Genomic DNA, 14,644 nt, shown 5'->3' with positions numbered 1-14,644 from the left:
TCCAAGCTCTGTCCACTGACAAGGCCTAGAAGTGATGACATCCCAGGAGCAATGAGGACACCTGTCATTCAGATCTTGGTTTCTAACCACCATTCTCCAATAAAAGAAATCAAGGATCCTTGGAGAGACGGTTGACTCCAGGACTGGGGTAGGGAAAATACAAGAGGAGTCCAGGACAACTTTGATCCTAGAAAGTAAGGGAGTCCTCAAAAAATGATGGGGCATGTTGAAAAGGCACATGAATCAATCTGAAGGAGCTCCCAATGGCCAAATCTGGGACAGTCTGAGCAATAAAATAAATCATGACTGTAATGGCTTACAACCTATAGACTGAAACAAATATCCCTGAGTTCATACTGATATAAATAAATAACTAAATAATAAAGAAATGCAAGAGAAGGGACAGCTCTTCCTTACAGTAGAATTACAACTAATAAGTATAGAAGAAATCATGGAAATAGAAAAATCACCATTAGGCAAACACAACAGAAATAACTGTTGTAGGTAAGAATCATCAACGGATACTAAGATTCTTGAAAATACAATGAGAAACAAGATATTTACATAGTCTCAAAGTATCTGCCCACAAAATACTTATCACAAATGGAAAAAATTGTAACTTTATTGTAGAAAACCCAGAAGACCCCCCCCAACCTTAACCAAGTGACCAACACTAACCCCACCAGTAATAAGACAGGTTGACATTATGCACCTCCAGATATGACACATTGAGAAGAGCACATCACATCTGTGCTATTTTTCCAAAAATGTATAACTTCAATCTAATCATGAGAGAAACAACAGACAAGCCCAAATTGAGGGACGTTTACAAAATAACTGACCAGTACTCTTCAAAGGAGTCAATTTCATGAAGGACAAAGACTGAGCAACTGCCCCAAATAAGATGAGACTAAAGAAACCTGACAGTTAAAGGCAATGGGGATCCTGGATTGGATCCTGGACCAGAAAAGGGGCATTATTGGGAAAACCAGCAAAATTCAAACACAGTCTGTAGATGATAGTATTATCAGTGCTAATTTCCTGGTTCTGACGAGTGTACTACGGTTATGTAAGATGGTAACATTAGGGGAAGCAGACTGAAGGATGTATGGGAACTCTCTGTATTATTTTTGCATCTTTCCTCTATGTATAAAATTATTTCAAAATAAAAAGTTTTTAAAAAGAGACATATCAATCAATGCAATGTGTATACCTTGTCTGGATCATGATTTGAACAAACTGTTTAAAAAACTTTTTAAATGAGACAATCAGGGAAATCTAAACATTAATTGGCTATGTGGTAACATAAGAGATTATTAATCTTTTTGACGTGAAAATGGTAATTTTTAAAAAATATACTGAAAAACTGATGAAATAATATCTGGGAATTGCTCAAAATACTTCAGCGTTGAAAGAGAGGGAGTTGGGGGGAGGATACAAATGAAACAAGGTTGGCTATGGGTTTGCTGAAGCTGGGTGACAAGTACACAGAGGTTCATTGTACTATTCTCTCTCTTTTTGTGTGCATGTGAAATTTTCCATAATATGCAATTTTAAAAAAAAGCACTAGGGGCGGCCCCGTGGCTTAGCAGTTATGTGCGCGCACTCCACTGCTAGCAGCCCGGGTTCGGATCCCGGGCGCGCACCGACACACTGCTTCTCTGGCCATGCTGAGGCCGTGTCCCACATACAGCAACTAGAAGGATGTGCAACTATGACATACAACTATCTACTGGGGCCTTGGGGGAAAAATAAATAAATAAAAATTAAATAAATAAATAAATAGAATAAAGCACTGATTAAAAATCTGAAAGAAATGCCAAAACGTGATTATGATTTTTTAAAATTACGGTTTTTTCTCAATTTAAAATATTTTATACTAAGTACAGACTATATTCATAATGGGAGGGGTAAACATTTATAAAGTAACAATTTTTAAAAAGAAACAAAGAAACCACTTAAAAATTAAATGTTAATTTTTTTCTTGGGCAAACAGATGATGATAAGACTGCCGTAAACCTTTAATCCAAAACAACTGGACCAAGAACCTACCATGAATTATAAATGTGAGTAAATAGAAATTCAATTCTAGAGGGAGGAAAGAAGACTTTTTTTTATTATACAAATAATACTAAAGCAAGATTAACTGAATTCTAAAGTCAAAGAATAAAAACATTCTCCCACAATACAGTCATGCCAACAAATTAAACCATTTTCAAACTGTAGACATTCCTTTCAGTCCTCGTCCATCTGTGGGCATAATTTTTACACAATTTTAACTTTGGTTTGGATATTTTCCCATTTTACTTTATTCCACTACACCATGACCTACAAAGAGTATACACCAATTAAACAATGATGACACAAAAAAAACTAAAAATCAAAAAGTTTAAGAGTATAAAATCAAGAAAATAGTTATTAAAAAAAGAAACTACAGAGATGAGAAAGGTGTACAGAGCTTCTATGCCTGAGTTTACAACTAGGCTGTCCTCATCCTCCTAGTCCAAGGGAAAGGCAAGACATGGTCACTAGGTGATGCTTAGTGAAAGATACCACATAATCCGCATATTTACCCATTTTAATGAGTATATCATAACTCACCTATTTCCCCACTGTCTCCAACCATTAGCTCTTACAGATAATACAGCAAAGAATAGCTCTGTGCATAAACAGGTTTTTTTCTAACTTCTGACTTGTTTTCTTAGGCTAAACTCCCAAGAGTCAAACTACTATGCCAAAGGGCAATAAGCATGTTTTCAGGATTGTTTCTAGAAACTTTCTTCCAAAAAGACAGAGGCTAAAATGCCACTACCTAAGTCTAAGTTTTTTATTTCACCATATCCTCACAGCACTGATACTTTCTTAGATATTTCCCAATTTAATTGGTATGAAATGGTTCTTCACAAGGGTTTGAATTTGCATTTTTTTGATTGCCCACGTTTCTATATATTTGACTATTGTTTGGATTTCCCCTTGTGCAAATTGTCTTGGGCCATTAATGAAAATATTTTCAAGGATGGTCTTAATGAAAAGCTGCTCTCTAAGAATCACCACAGTGTGCATACACACATACACACAAACTCATCGTCCCTCGACATCAGAAAAGCCACCAGGACAAAGCCCATCTGTCTTACTAATGCTATTAGAGAAGAGGTACACTACGAGGCTTTACCTTTCAACCCTTTCATGACTCTTTTGCCTTCCTGACTGTGTTTTACAAGCTGTTCCAAATCAGAATGAGCACACGCACCAGTGCAGAGGAGCAGCAGCTCCCACATCCCGTCCCACTGGTAATAAAAGCCACTGCGTGTCAAATGCCGGCTCCTGTTCCGGGCACTGTGCTCGGCACCTTCACATCAACCTACGTAATCCTCACAACCCACGATGGCTGCAAGGCCTACTCCTCCTGGACCCCTGCCACCTCGCTGACCTCTTCTCCCGCTGCTCTCCCTCACCTTGTTCTGCTCTGGCAACCATGGCTTTCGTGCTGTTTTTCTTCGCACCATGTATACTCCCAGCTCAAGACCCTTATGCTTGCTGCTCTCTCTGCCTGGAAAGTGCCTGAAGGCTGCTCCCTCACTTCCATCAAGTCTGTGCCCAATGTCACCTTCTCAGTCCAGTCTGCCCTGACCATCCCACCTAAAGTCACCACCACTAGCCCTGCCACAATCTCACTCTCCATATTCCTTCCCTTCATCATTCTTCCTTACAGCATCTCCTGATACACTATCTAATTTATACATGTATTCTTTTTATAGTCTCCCCCAACAGACGGCAAAGCCCCACGAGGACAGGGATTGTTGCGTATTTTGTTTGCTTCACCTCCCGCACCTAGAATGGTACCTGGCACACAGTAGGCACTCGTGGCAAAATAAAGATAGCCATAAATTCTCTGACCTTCTTCCCCTCAAGAGGTGTGGAGTTTGTGTCCCCTCCTATTCAATCTGGGCAGTACAGCGACTACTGCGACAAACAGAATGTAGCAGACATGACACTGTGCCAGTTTCTGGGCCCAGGCTTTAAGAAACCGGTGGCTTCCAACTCCTCTCCCTTGGAACACTCTCTCTGGGAGCCTTGAGTCACCATCTAAGAAGCACAGCTCCCCTAACGCTGCCATGTGGGCGAGGCCACACCCAGGTGCTCCAGTTGACAAGCCCAGCTCTGCTTAGCTTTCCAGCCATCCCCCAAAAGGCACCAGAATGTGAGTGAAGAGTCACGGACGCTCCAGACCAGCCCATCCACCACCTGAACACAATGAGTGACCTGGGCCATGTAGAGCAGAAAATCACCCAGCTGAGCCCTGCCCAAATCCTTGACCCACAAAAATCATGAGATATAATCAAATGATTATTGTTTTAAGATACCAAGTTTTGAGGTAATTTGTTAGGTAGCAATGGATAACCAGAACAGCACTCAACAAACATCTGTTGGATGGATGGGTGGATGGATGGACGGATGGACGGAGGGATGGATGGATGAGGTAGGTGGGATTGCTCCCACTTTATGAATGAGGAAACAGGCTCACACAGTTAAAGTAATTTACCCCAGATCAGTCACTAAGGGACAGCACCTGTCTAATTCCAGGCCTCTGATTCCAAGCCTCTCAGTTCACGTCCACACTATGACAAGGGTTTGGACTTCTTTTGCAATGATCCCAATCCACTTAACAGTCATCTGACACTTGCTTTTAGAAACCTCCCCCTGAAAACTGGTGCGAAAAACATAAAATCTTGTGTTAAGCCATTAGGTACATCTTTAAATTCAGAATAAATTTGCCTGCTATCCTGGAAAGATCATGCCTACTTTTTAATTTTAAAATGTTTAGGTATTGTGCTAAGTAAAGAGCGTGCACTGTTCATGTGCACAGTAATTACAGGTCCACTTACGTCAATTCCCAGATTCAGTTCCCTCCTTTATACAAACATCTATCAGACCCATATTTTGATGTCTGGTTCAGTTCTAATGCATATGTGTATTCAGCAATAATTTATTCCATTCTCCATTTCATTTGCTGATAAAATTTTCATTCAGCTGCCTAGGTTAAGAACTTCTCAAACGTTTTAAGCGACAAAGGCTACTAATGTGCCACATTGCTTCCACGTCCCCCAACCTAACAGAGTTGACAACATGAGATGACCTATTCTGGAATCCCACAAAGACATGTAGTTTTGTCATTCCTCAAGATTAGGGGTTCTTAACCTGAGGTCCACCGAATGGGCCCCTGGGAGCCCATGCAAATTAGTGCATGTGTACATTTTTGGGAGTAGAAGACCCGCAACAAATCAGAGTCTCAGGGAAAGTCAGGACACCAAAGAATATAAACCATTTCTCTTATTATAAGCCTTAGTAATAGAAACAACTATTTACCGAGCACCAGCGATGAGCCAAGCACGGGTCAAGGCATTTTTACATAAAGCATCTCTAACCCTAAGGACTGCTTACATAGTAACTATTATTAGTCCTGTGTTTACAAAAAGGAAACTAAGGCTCACAGAGGTTGAGAGATTTTCACAAAGCTTTATAACAAGTCAGTTCTAGTGCTGCAATTCAAACCTAAGTCAGTTTGACCCCAAATTCTGCATTCTCTCCACCCAGCTGTACCATTGCTAAGACCAAAGAAAGTATAAAATCACTCTGTGACATGGGCTTCCATTGGTCAGTATTTCCAACACCCAAGCTAATGGCTATAGTTTCTCAAGGTCTCAGGATTGATGGAATATCCAGCATGAGACTGAGGCCCTCCTGCTAATGAATGGGGCAGGACCAAGGATCTTGGACCTCATATGAAGAGCAGTCAGACAAGGCTTGAAGCACAAGGACCACTGCAGGGAGGGGGGAAATGTGTGCAGAGACGGCCTTGAGGAGGAGCAGCTGCCATGGCAACACAAAGATAGCCGACGGGCTCATGTGCTCGGCACCAGTGGAGCTATAAGAAATGCTTAGGGGAGGCATGGAGACGGCATGTCTCGCCTCAGCAAAGCAATCAGAACCGAAAATTGATAACCTTGGGTGGTTTCCCCAAACCTCCTTCAATATTCCTAGGCTGTGAAGACGGGCAGACCTAGTCTTGAATCCTGGCTCTACTGCTAACGAGCTCTGTGGCCACAGATGGATAACTTACACCTTTATGAGTGTTTCCTTTCCAGTAAATGGGGATAATATTATAGACTCTTAAGCCTTGGAGGGTTAAATGAGAGAATGCAAAATGGGCGCCCAGAACAGAAGCAGGTGCATAGGAAATGACACTACGTCACCTCCCTCTCTCCCCACACATATCATCCAGGCTGACCTCTACTCCCAGGTTTCCTCCTGTGGCCACAGCATCACCATCCACCCAGCCACAAGGGTCAGCTCTTCTCTCTCCCTCTCACGCCTCTCACACCTTGTCATCCAACAGGTAGCCCAGGCCTTAAGGTACAGCACATCCTCCACACAGAGCACATGAGAGATGAAGAACGAGGATTTTGTGCTTTTATAGGGACAAAAGTGCCCAAATCCTGTCCTCCAACCACCCCTACCACCCTGAGAGTTCTCGAAGGAGCTAAACATAAGAAACGATGGCAGACTGGGAATCAAAGTAAAAGTCTGTGAAAATCTCATACCCGAAATAGGGCTTTCTGATAAAATTGAGGGTTGTTTTTGTTTTTTGAAGGGGGAACGTATATGTGGCTCAAGGGAGCCATCTGCCCAACAAAGGCCAGGCCTGGCTAGGTCTACAGCAAGAAGCAAAAGAACCTGGAACTTGGGTTCTTGCCCTAAGGTCCAGGAACCACCCATCAGCGAGGACGCCCAGTGAATATCCCGGACTCTGATCAGCCACCCGAGGAGGCATCAGAAGGAGGAAGGGCAGAGGCTGAAGCACTGGGGGAGAAGAGAGAAGTGTTCCTCCTGCACACTCAGCCCCTCCTCTCCCTCCACCCACTGCCACTGCCTTCTTCAGAACTCGGCTCTCATCTGGTCAACTGCGACAGCTTCCTAACCGGTCTCCTGTCCCTGGGCTCACCCACCAAGTGACACACACACCCTGATCCTTACATCTCGGCCCGGAACCCCTCAGTGACTCCGAGGTAACTGCAGAGTGAAGCTACCTTAACAAGCAGTCATTCCAGGCTCCCACAGTGGGCTCTCGCTTACCCTTCAGCCTTATCACCCACTCCATTCACACACTCTCCAGGCTGTCCGCCTGCATCCACCCGTCCCCTCCAGCTGGAAAAAATAACGAAATTCCCCCCAATTCTGCCTGGAGACATCATGCTTACCTTGCAAAGGCCCAATCCAAACGGCACCTCTTCCACCAAGCCCTCCTTGATTGCTCTGGCCCTCGGCAATCATCCTCCCAAAACACTACCTGCCACTTTTCTCTACAAACTTCTACAGCATTTAGAAGTTAAAATTTAGAAGAGTGGGCACTTGATATCCATCACCTCATTCAACTCGCACAACCCTACGAAGCAGATGCTCTCACCAATCAGGAGACTGAAGTTCAAAATGCTCAGGCAACTTAAGTGAAGCAAGAGGTGGTGAAGTCAGGGTTTAAAACCAGGTCTATTTGTGTTCTTTTTACTAAACTAGTGGTTTTTCAAACTGAGCTCAAGAAGCGCTAGGATTAGCAATGCTCAAGCCTGGCTGGCTATCCTCATCTAACTGCATGTTCCTGGGCCTTCCTCCAGAAATTGTCTCAGTCAACTTGAGGAAAAGCAAGGAAATTTGTATTTGATTTTTATGCAAGAAGCCACCATCCTAAGGAACCTACAAAGCCCATTTGTTTCTGAACAAAGGGACAACGGAAAAAGTTTGAAAATCCCTCTCGTACACCAGCCCACCACCTTGCTTTAAGGTGAGCGCTGCCACAGCAAGCTCTGTATGACAACACCACCTGAGTGGCCTCAATCTCTACCCTAAGGGGCAACTTTCCTTTAAGAGTCACAGGTGCGCTCTGGACCAACACTGAGCTGAGCACTGCCTTTGCGTACCAGGGCTCTCTTAGAGCAGACTGATAAAAAAAAAAAAGTGGATTATTTGAAAAATAAAATATCCCTATAATCTTAGAATCATATTAGAAATGAAAAGCCAGGCCCTCATACCTTCTTCTCCAGTCAGCTAGTCTGTTTTATCTCTGGCCAGATGGAGAATGAGCAGGTTCTCATCTATCAAATTTCCACCTTATCAGGTTTCACTGTGAGAAAGCTTGTCAAAGTGCTCAGTGGTTACCTTTAAATATACAAAGGAAACTTCTCCAAAATCTTAATGAGGGATAGGAACTCAGTGATGTAAGAATTTCCAGAATTAGTACGAGACAGTGGTTCAAGCCACATTCTGTGGAACCTCATTGCTCCTGGGGCTGTGGCAGAAGCGGATGTGGTGGGGAGACGGGGGGTGCCAGGCGTCCTACCCCACTTCACTCGGAGCAGCTCCATTTCTATGTTTTCACTCCAGAAGAGTTCATTTAAACAAAGAATTCAAATGCTTAAAAAAATAAATAAACGGAAACCACTGGAGTGAGACAGCCCTTGCCACTGAGAACTAATGTGTGTGGTAGCGGCTGTGAGGACTGCAGAAGTTCTGAGCCAAGAGCTCAATGTTGCTTTCACCAGAAAGTTGGGGAAGAATGGACAAAGGAGTTGAAGCTCAAATTGTGCAGGGGTCAAGGGCCAGCTGGGTCACTTAACAGCTGTCAGGCACCAGGCAAGGAAAGCAGCTCTCTAAAATCCCACCAGAACGATGCAATGGAACAAACCTGCCCTCTCCTCCAGCCCCACTCACTGTTTCCCCTTGAGCCAGACTCATGCCCAGGCCTTTGCACAGGTCTTCCCTCTACCAGGAATACATGTCCACCTCCCGTCCCCAGGGCAAACAGCTACCTATCCTTCAAGTCTCAGCTCACATCCACCTCCTTGGTGAAGCCTTCCTCCTCTCTCCCTCCCCGTCTTAGCACAGCTGCATCCTCTGTGCTCCCAAAGCATTTGGTCCATCCCTCTATCAGCACTTATCATGCTATATTTTAATTAGCTCTTTGTCTGCATTTCTATTATATTTCTCTACTAGATTCCTTCAGAGACTGTGTCTGATTTGATCCAGTCCTGCACTCCCAGTGCCCAGGACAGAGCCTGGCACAGAAATTAAAAAGAACCAGAGATAAGGGAAAGCCTTTCTGCTTGTGCCGCAGAGAGACACTACAGCAATTCCATACAAAAACTGATGGGAACAGCCTTTTAAAGCAGCCCTACGCATGTGCCACTGAGATACTCCAGAGTCTGTCACTCTAAAAGGGTTCTGATTCCCTTTCTGGAGGGATCAATCAGCTGGAAAGGAACAGACAAGCACTTTCTTCAGAGGAGAGGTGAGTGTGGATCAAGGAAGAAATTTACAGCTCTGTTGACTCGACTGGTAAAAGGGCAGACCACATTTATTAGTCAACAGTGTCCGTTAGATTCTAGCGGGCAGTGGTTTGTCATTCAAAGTCCTGAGCCAGCACCTACCACACAATTAAAAGCAGAAAAACAGGAAAGAAGAGAGGGAATCTAATCCACTGAACATCTTCCTCCATGTGCCAGGAACCACAGTAGGCATTTTCTCATGCATTAAATTTTGTTATTCATTTAGTTAATCCTAAAATAGATATAATCAACCCCATTTTAAGGGAGAAAACATTAGTTTAGGGAGGTTAAGTAACTGACTTAGAGGCTTAGAGTTCAGCACCTGCTGAAGCTGAGATGCCAATCCAAGCCCAGCACTGTTTTCCACTATTCCAAAGATACCTACGGAAATTATTAAGGTTCTAGCTTCCAAGGCGGCAGCATCGTCACCATCATTACAACAGCTACTATTCATTGATCATTTATGATGAGCCAGGTATTATGCTAAGAGCTCTACCCTACGTCATACAATCCTTACAACTAATCTCTGTTTTTCTGACAAGAAATGGATACCAGAGTTTGGAGAGGCAAAGTTACTGGCTCACAGTCCAACAGCTAGCAAGTGACAGAGCCAGAATTCAAATCCAGTTTGACTCCAAAGTCTCTGCATTCAGTCTCTCTTACGAGAAACTGGAATTCGCAAAGACAGAACCTCTTCCAACACAGGCCATCTAAACTGCATATTGTTCCACAAGGACACGGACTCAAAATCTTTACGCCTGATTGAAAGAAAACAAAAGGCAAGGGAGCTTTGACCCTTGGTAAAAATCACACAGCCTCAGGTCTGCAGTCTTAGCCCTGACCAACCAGCCTATAGATGCTGTCTCCAAATGCCGTGTTTTGATTCCAGTTCACCAAAAGATGTTCTCAATGCTGTCACAGCCTCATTTGGAGCTATCTATCAACAGACGCATGTGAGAACCGGGGGGGGTTCACGCTGAAGTACCTTGAAATTAAACCTGCTCCTGTCAAAGCACATGGGATTAGCCTGGTGGGTGATGGGTAGAACTTTAATTAGATTTTTGGGCTTTAGCCAGCAAATGCATCCCCACAGAGCTAAGTGGCCCGGTACCGAAGTACACACTTGTCAGAGTAGCGGATGACAGGTCTCGTAACAGATGAGAGCATCATGAGACAGTCTGGGGAACACGGCTAACCGAGTGTCTAATATACGCTGCTTACAAAGGAGAAGAAAAAGACTGTGACTTCCTCCTCTCCCCCACCCACCCTGAGCAGCATACAGAACGTCTGAACCAGAGAGAGCCAATCTCAAATACTTACCTCTCTCTAGCACCCTTCACCACACGCCCACACCCACACCCACACACACACACAAACACACACACTTTAAAAGGAGAGCCTTCCGTCTGTGGAGCCAAACAACGTACCAAAGTCAGAGATGTGAGGGCAAGGATGCAAGACTGGAAGCAGCATTCCTGTTACAGACCACAGAAGCCAGGACACTTCAAACAGCACAGTTAGGACACAGACTTGGGAATACTGGCTTTTCCTGTTTGCTTTTTGTAAAGGCCTCCTGAATCTCCTCGAAGGGATATGAGTCCCTCTGGTGGCAAGGAGGTGTAATACAATAAAGGGGCTCTCTCTGTGAGACCCTCGCTTTTTGACCTTTCTTATTGCAAATGAGCCTTCTAGAGTGAAAACTAAAGCATGTGTTCACCAGAGCCTCCCAACAGTGCCTGTGCCATTGCGAGCACTCAATAGATGTCCCTCGAAGACACAAATGAACAAACTGCAAATTACAACACACAGAGTCAACTGGCACCAGGTCACCGAAATCACAGGCAATTAAAACAAACACGACGAACGGACTCTTGGGCCAAACTTCTCCGTGTCCATGCACGATCAGACACAGCGAATTCACACATCTCTGATCCAAGCTGCATTTCCAGACAGGCACTGTCTCCCTCCAAAATGCTTAAGAGCAGGCACAATGAGACTGCGATAAATGTTTCTGGCATGAGCAAAGGATGGTTTGATCACATCCAAAAGAGAACCAGTTGGCTTACCATCAGAGAGAATTCACAGAATGCTACAAAAACCAGTACTGCTTAATAGGGGACCCCTGCAATGGCTTTGAGCTGGGGCTCATCCACAAACAGGGCTGCAGTATTTCCCACTGATTTGGTAGTTCTTGTCCAAGAAACAAGAATAATGGGAAACAGCTAGACAGAGTCACAGGGACTGAAACCCTTAATACTTACAAGCTCACCGACTTGGATGACATTGATCTGGCCCCATGCAAAGCTGCTTTCACTGAATGGGGTATTGTCGAAGACTCTGTATACTGCTCAGAGAACTCTTTATAAAACTCACCAGAGGCAATACTTCCCTCAGGCTGGAGTGCCGGCAAAAGCTGTCCTTTTATGTTAACGTGTTCATCTTACAGACGCTGGAGACCTTGTAACTGAATTTCCCTTTTTACTTTCGCTGCCAGGAGCTACAGGCTGAATTTTAAGTACCTCTCTTAAGTGCTGTGCCAGGTATCACAACGTGCATTTCTACTTACTCCCTCTGGTTCCACTGTACTAGTCAAACCCTTATCTTTCCCTAATGTTTTCCTGACTTCCCTTATTTTTTCCTAATGGCTTTATCTTTATTTTTAATCTCATTCCATTTTATGACTTTCCATTAACCTCTGGCAATGTTTCTGAAACATTGAAAGGAATAAGTTACAATTTTTAAAGTCTCAAATAACCAGAATACTTCAAAAGTTGGGTGTTCTTGTTTTGTTTTCCCAAAAACACTATACACTCTCACACCTCTTCACCTTCTGTACAAAACCCTCCTCTCCCGTGTCTATCTATTAACCTCTAACTCAAACTTCAGAACCAGTTCAAAAGTAACGTTCCCCAGGAGCCTTCTCTGATCCTGCAAGCCACTTCCTTCCTCTGGGCTCCCATGGTCCTCTGTTCACATCTCTGCTATGGAATTGTCCCCATGCCTAGTAGAGGGCCTGCATAACGTGTTCTATGTTGCTGAATGCATGAATGGATTCCTTTCCTTTGCCAGGGCAGACACAGAGGCCACTAAAAGGTCTAGTTTTTTGTTTGTTTGTTTCAATCCAAAAGCAATAGCAGTAGCAGCTGGTGAGTGGGAGGCTCTAGATAATTAAAGAGGCTGGTTAACAGAACAAGCTGAGCCATGCAAGGCCAGTGGGTTTTGCTCTACCTCTGCATTCATCCTAGTACCATAAGGCAAAACCACCTCCCATCATGTTTCCCTGAATTCTGGACAAGCCAGTGCCCCAAGATCTGGCGTAAAACATTCATATGAGATGGACACAGCCAAATTCTTAGAATATAATCAGAAGTTAAGTAGAGATGCCATTGTGATGCAATATATGCAAAAATGGCCAAATCATCTTGTTAGAAACATCTATACGACTGGATGTAGAAAAGCAGTCATAATGAGATGCTAGGAAGCTGAGTCACAGACATGCTCACCTGAGGTAAGCATTTAGACTACACAGCTGTTGTTTCTGTCTTCCCAGTGCCCTGAAACCAAACAGCACTTTCTCTGGGTAACTGCACATCCCCCTCAAACTTGGTTCTGGAGGAGGCTGCCAATAATGGGACACACACACACACACACACACACACACACACACACACACTTCTGATAAAGAAGAATGGGCATGTGACCCAAGTCGGGCCTCTCAGTACCTCACCCCCCTGGCCATCCTGACAGGGAACAGCAAGGATAGAGAGTGTGTGAGTCCTCCTTCCCCCTACGTAATAAAGTGGGGAGATGAGATCCCCGCAAGGCTGCCAGTGATGGCCCCAACCACTTGGAACTGGACTAAGTGGATGCAAGAACAAGAGGCCAGCTCTCAGAGAGACAGAGATTCAGTCCCAGCAGTGTTCCAGTCAGCCCTGTCCTTCCCGCAGCTTAGGTACACAAGGCAATAAATTCCCCTTTTTGCCCAAGTTACTTCAAGCTGGGTTTCTGTGACTGGCAAAAGAACTCATACCCATAGTATCCTTCACCCAATCCCTCCTCTCACCATCATATGTCCCCCCTTCTCGTCCTTGCCGAATGTTCCTTGCCTCCTTATGAAGAGGTCTACATGTTATATAGGAATACATCTTTTTATCAACAGCAGCCCAAAATTATTTCAGAAGCACCAGGGCTTACATGAATAAGTGAATTATGGAACCAAAAAATACTGTCTGACAATAGAGGGATAGGTAAATAAATCACCACATAGCCACTTGATATAATGTTATGTAATCATTTCAAAAGCTTACCAAGAGTAAGTTATAATGTAAAAACACAATTACATATTATATATATAGGTATATACGTGTGTGTGTGTATATATATCGCCCTCATCCAACTTCTATTGAATGAACATTTTTATGACAGTGGGGGAGGGAGGGGACAAACTATTTTAAACTAAAAAAACTGCTATCTAACAGTGAAGGACATAGAATTGACTATGAAAACGGCACCTCTATAAAAGGACCCTCGGGCCAGTCTTTTCTTTTTTTTTTTTTTTGTGAGGAGATGAGCCCTGTGCTAACATCTGCCAATCCTCCTCTCTTTTTGCTGAGGAAGACTGGCCCTGGGCTAACATCTGCCAATTCTCCTCTTTTTTTGCTGAGGAAGATTGGCCCTGGGCTAACATCCGTGCCCATCTTCCTCCACTTTATATGGGATGCCGCCACAGCATGGCTTGCCAAGTGGTGCATCGGTGCACGCCCGGGATCCGAACCGGCGAACCCCGGGCCACCACAGCAGAGCACACGCACTTAACCGCTTGCGCCACTGGGCCCCAGCCAGTCTTTTCTTTACCTCATCCCTAAGGGCACACCACTCAAGTCTTACTCTGCTCGTTCCACTCAAGTGTCATCTCCTCCTAGGTTTCCCTGACTCTTCCATCCCACAAGGATCTTTTGCACTGACTATATACACTACATTAATTAGCTATGGACTTTAAACTGCTTTGCATTTTGTCATGTATAACATATTCATCTCCCTGAGAAAAATAAAACTTGCAGAGGCCACGCCTTGTATTTCCATCAACATCTAAACCAGCTACATTTGTTTGGTGTTCAATAACATTGAATAAATATGGGAAACAAGTCTTTTAATAACATGCAATAAACTGATACACTCCAATATTGCTCGTGGCAGCATAAATTGGGCCAGTCCTTTGGACAAATAAATTGGCAGCATGATTAATTAGTACAAAATATTTGCGCTAT

At 44.0% G+C, this 14,644-nt stretch overlaps 1 protein-coding gene across 3 annotated transcripts in view; it reads right to left on the bottom strand.

Annotated features, from left to right (window-relative positions):
- Nucleotides 1-14,644, bottom strand: part of CDK5RAP2 (CDK5 regulatory subunit associated protein 2) — a 174,351-nt gene that overhangs the window by 100,688 nt on the left and 59,019 nt on the right. The gene's annotated exons all lie outside the window — the stretch shown is intronic.

Source organism: Ceratotherium simum, chromosome 29, assembly GCF_057802395.1.
Source record: "Ceratotherium simum simum isolate JZ-2026a chromosome 29, ASM5780239v1, whole genome shotgun sequence".
Taxonomy (NCBI): Eukaryota; Metazoa; Chordata; class Mammalia; order Perissodactyla; family Rhinocerotidae; genus Ceratotherium; species Ceratotherium simum.
This window is presented reverse-complemented; position numbering and strand designations above follow the sequence as displayed.